At 35.4% G+C, this 5,000-nt stretch overlaps 4 non-coding genes across 4 annotated transcripts; all 4 read right to left on the bottom strand.

Moving 5' to 3' along the window:
- Positions 1-1,711: 1,711 nt before the first annotated feature.
- TRNAS-AGA (transfer RNA serine (anticodon AGA)) lies at positions 1,712-1,793 on the bottom strand. Its single transcript has one exon. It is a non-coding gene; the product is annotated as a tRNA-Ser (tRNA).
- Positions 1,794-2,032: 239 nt separating this feature from the next.
- Positions 2,033-2,122, bottom strand: TRNAY-GUA (transfer RNA tyrosine (anticodon GUA)). Its single transcript is given in 2 exon segments — positions 2,033-2,068; positions 2,086-2,122. It is a non-coding gene; the product is annotated as a tRNA-Tyr (tRNA).
- Positions 2,123-3,024: 902 nt separating this feature from the next.
- TRNAS-AGA (transfer RNA serine (anticodon AGA)) lies at positions 3,025-3,106 on the bottom strand. The gene has a single exon. It is a non-coding gene; the product is annotated as a tRNA-Ser (tRNA).
- Positions 3,107-4,379: 1,273 nt separating this feature from the next.
- On the bottom strand, positions 4,380-4,461 carry TRNAS-AGA (transfer RNA serine (anticodon AGA)). Its single transcript has one exon. It is a non-coding gene; the product is annotated as a tRNA-Ser (tRNA).
- Positions 4,462-5,000: the final 539 nt, after the last annotated feature.

The following is a 5,000-nucleotide window of genomic DNA, read 5'->3' as shown; positions in this document are numbered from 1 at the left end:
AAAGGAGAGGTTAATGATATAATAATTAGCACTGAAAGTCATCTGACACGATTTGAAAGTAAAATGTTGTGCATTGAAAGTAACCAAAGCTGTTTTTACTTTGAGTGGACATCATTTTCTTTCAAATGAATTTGATATTTTGCTAAATGTACAAAACTTTCTTACAAATTTGACATTGAAAATGCATTTGTAATTAATAAATGCTACTTAGTATGGCTGCTGAGATTCCTGGGCTCAGTCTCAAGTAGAGGAGGAGAATGACGGATAGAGAAAGAGAGAACAGGCAGGCATCCTAAAGATTTTGATGTGCCAGTTCCTGACTCACCCTGAGCAACACTGGTTTCAAGCTTTTAGTAAATTTTCTGAAAAATAAAACAACCATGTGGTCGTAGTCGGCAGGATTTCTAGTCCATCGCCTTAACCACTCGGCCATGACTACCTCTCATTCAATGTGATGTTTCACAAAAGTTTCTCTATGGGTTGCGCTACTTCATTTCAGGCTGTGAGGATGACTGAAGTAATATTGTATCAGAGATGATTTCCATGGGAAGTTAATCCTGACCACAGTGACCTGCGTTAATGATTTTTAAAATATAACTTGGAGAATGCTTTATACTTGGTATAGTTTTGGGTTTGTAAAATGTCAGTACTGACAACTAAGTTTATCAAAAGCGTCATCTGTTGAGCCGGAATTGAACCAGCAACCTAAGGATTTCTGTACCAACCTCCTCTACAGTCCTCCGCTCTACAAGCTGAGCTATCGAAGGATTCCATGTTCACACAGCTGTGATATTACATGCTATTAAAATGATTGAGTGTTAATTTTAAACATTATCAACTTTCCAAGCAAAATGAAAAATGATTTGACTACACAAAAGAGATTCAACTACTTATTACTGTGTTGCTTTATCACACAAATTGTCATGTTTAATCATTTGGAAAATATCACTAATAGTTTGACTTATATTTGTGCAATTACTATCAACTGGCTACAGAGCTAGTTTGGAAAGCACTTTCCATAGATTTTTTAGTGTAGCCAAACTTACATCAAGATTAGAGATGCTTGAGCCTATCAAACCTTCTACACTCTTTTAAATTTTGCTTGTTTTGTAAACTAATCAATTGTTCCAGGAATGATGGGGATATTCCATTGTTTGTTCTGATTTGACAATTCATTTTGGACAATGAGCGGCCCTTTTGAGCTAGTGAAGATAATTGTGCTACATGAGAGTATGCACATACAATTATTTTTCTTTTTTTGCATTAAAGCACAATTTTTAATAATTGTGCTTTTTCTTTTTTTGCATAAAGCACAATTTTTAATAAAGTAGAGGTTAATGATATAATAATTAGCACTGAAAGTCATCTGACATGATTTGAAAGTAAAATGTTGTGCATTGAAAGTAACCAAAGCTCTTTTTACTTTGAGTGGACATCATTTTCTTTCAAATGAATTTGATATTTTGCTAAATGTACAAAACTTTCTTACAAATTTGACATTCAAAATGCATTTGTAATTAATAAATGCTACTTAGTATGGCTGCTGAGATTCCTGGGCTCAGTCTCAAGTAGAGGAGGAGAATGACGGATAGAGAAAGAGAGAACAGGCAGGCATCCTAAAGATTTTGATGTGCCAGTTCCTGACTCACCCTGAGCAACATTGGTTTCAAGCTTTTAGTAAATTTTCTGAAAAATGAAACAACCATGCGGTCGTAGTCAGCAGGATCTGAACCTGCACGGGGAGACCCCAATGGATTTCTAGTCCATTGCCTTAACCACTCGGCCACGACTACCTCTCATTCAATGTGATGTTTTCACAAAAGTTTCTCTATGGGTTGAGCTACTTCATTTCAGGCTGTGAGGAAGACTGAAGTAATATTGTATCAGAGATGATTTCCATGGGAAGTTAATCCTGACCACAGTGACCTGCGTTAATGATTTTTAAAATATAACTTGGAGAATGCTTTATACTTGGTATAGTTTTGGGTTTGTAAAATGTCAGTACTGAAATCTAAGTTTATCAAAAGTGTCATCCTTTGAGCCGGAATTGAACCAGCGACCTAAGGATTTCTGTACCAATCTCCTCTACAGTACTCCGCTCTACCAGCTGAGCTATCGAAGGATTCCATGATCATACAGCTGTGATATTACGTGCTATTAAAATGATTGCGTGTTAATTTTAAACATTATCAACTTTCCAAGCAAAATGAAAAATGATTTGACAACACAAAAGAGATTCAACTACTTATTCCTGTGTTGCTTTATCACACAAATTGTCATGTTTAATCATTTGGAAAATATCACTAATAGTTTGACTTATATTTGAGAAATTACTATCAACTGGCTACAGAGCTAGTTTGGAAAGCACTTTCAATAGATTTTTTAGTGTAGCCAAACTTACATCAAGATTAGAGATGCTTGAGCCTATCAAACCTTCTACACTCTTTTAAATTTTGCTTGTTTTGTAAACTAATCAAGTGTTCCAGGAATGATGGGGATATTCCATTGTTTGTTCTGATTTGACAATTCATTTTGGACAATGAGCGGCCCTTTTGAGCTAGTGAAGATAATTGTGCTACATGAGAGTATGCACAGACAATTATTTTTCTTTTTTTGCATTAAAGCACAATTTTTAATAAAGGAGAGGTTAATGATATAATAATTAGCACTGAAAGTCATCTGACACGATTTGAAAGTAAAATGTTGTGCATTGAAAGTAACCAAAGCTGTTTTTACTTTGAGTGGACATCATTTTCTTTCAAATGAATTTGATATTTTGCTAAATGTACAAAACTTTCTTACAGATTTGACATTGAAAATGCATTTGTAATTAATAAATGCTACTTAGTATGGCTGCTGAGATTCCTGGGCTCAGTCTCAAGTAGAGGAGGAGAATGACGGATAGAGAAAGAGAGAACAGGCAGGCATCCTAAAGATTTTGATGTGCCAGTTCCTGACTCACCCTGAGCAACACTGGTTTCAAGCTTTTAGTAAATTTTCTGAAAAATAAAACAACCATGTGGTCGTAGTCGGCAGGATTTGAACCTGCACGGGGAGACCCCAATGGATTTCTAGTCCATCGCCTTAACCACTCGGCCATGACTACCTCTCATTCAATGTGATGTTTCACAAAAGTTTCTCTATGGGTTGCGCTACTTCATTTCAGGCTGTGAGGATGACTGAAGTAATATTGTATCAGAGATGATTTCCATGGGAAGTTAATCCTGACCACAGTGACCTGCGTTAATGATTTTTAAAATATAACTTGGAGAATGCTTTATACTTGGTATAGTTTTGGGTTTGTAAAATGTCAGTACTGACAACTAAGTTTATCAAAAGCGTCATCTGTTGAGCCGGAATTGAACCAGTGACCTAAGGATTTCTGTACCAATCTCCTCTACAGTCCTCCGCTCTACAAGCTGAGCTATCGAAGGATTCCATGTTCACACAGCTGTGATATTACATGCTATTAAAATGATTGAGTGTTAATTTTAAACATTATCAACTTTCCAAGCAAAATGAAAAATGATTTGACTACACAAAAGAGATTCAACTACTTATTACTGTGTTGCTTTATCACACAAATTGTCATGTTTAATCATTTGGAAAATATCACTAATAGTTTGACTTATATTTGTGCAATTACTATCAACTGGCTACAGAGCTAGTTTGGAAAGCACTTTCCATAGATTTTTTAGTGTAGCCAAACTTACATCAAGATTAGAGATGCTTGAGCCTATCAAACCTTCTACACTCTTTTAAATTTTGCTTGTTTTGTAAACTAATCAAGTGTTCCAGGAATGATGGGGATATTCCATTGTTTGTTCTGATTTGACAATTCATTTTGGACAATGAGCGGCCCTTTTGAGCTAGTGAAGATAATTGTGCTACATGAGAGTATGCACAGACAATAATTTTTCTTTTTTTGCATTAAAGCACAATTTTTAATAATTGTGCTTTTTCTTTTTTTGCATAAGGCACAATTTTTAATAAAGTAGAGGTTAATGATATAATAATTAGCACTGAAAGTCATCTGACACGATTTGAAAGTAAAATGTTGTGCATTGAAAGTAACCAAAGCTCTTTTTACTTTGAGTGGACATCATTTTCTTTCAAATGAATTTGATATTTTGCTAAATGTACAAAACTTTCTTACAAATTTGACATTCAAAATGCATTTGTAATTAATAAATGCTACTTAGTATGGCTGCTGAGATTCCTGGGCTCAGTCTCAAGTAGAGGAGGAGAATGACGGATAGAGAAAGAGAGAACAGGCAGGCATCCTAAAGATTTTGATGTGCCAGTTCCTGACTCACCCTGAGCAACATTGGTTTCAAGCTTTTAGTAAATTTTCTGAAATAATGAAATAACCATGCGGTCGTAGTCGGCAGGATTTGAACCTGCGCAGGGAGACCCCAATGGATTTCTAGTCCATCGCCTTAACCACTCGGCCACGACTACCTCTCATTCAATGTGATGTTTTCACAAAAGTTTCTCTATGGGTTGAGCTACTTCATTTCAGGCTGTGAGGAAGACTGAAGTAATATTGTATCAGAGATGATTTCCATGGGAAGTTAATCCTGACCACAGTGACCTGCGTTAATGATTTTTAAAATATAACTTGGAGAATGCTTTATACTTGGTATAGTTTTGGGTTTGTAAAATGTTAGTACTGACATCTAAGTTTATCAAAAGCGTCATCCTTTGAGCCGGAATTGAACGAGCGACCTAAGGATTTCTGTACCAATCTCCTCTACAGTACTCCGCTCTACCAGCTGAGCTATCGAAGGATTCCATGATCATACAGCTGTGATATTACGTGCTATTAAAATGATTGAGTGTTAATTTTAAACATTATCAACTTTCCAAGCAAAATGAAAAATGATTTGACAACACAAAAGAGATTCAACTACTTATTCCTGTGTTGCTTTATCACACAAATTGTCATGTTTAATCATTTGGAAAATATCACTAATAGTTTGACTTATATTTGTGAAATT

The sequence above is a fragment of the Pseudophryne corroboree genome, chromosome 4, assembly GCF_028390025.1.
Source record: "Pseudophryne corroboree isolate aPseCor3 chromosome 4, aPseCor3.hap2, whole genome shotgun sequence".
NCBI lineage: Eukaryota > Metazoa > Chordata > Amphibia > Anura > Myobatrachidae > Pseudophryne > Pseudophryne corroboree.
Note: the sequence above shows the minus strand (reverse complement) of the source record. Positions and strands in the feature narration are given on the sequence as shown.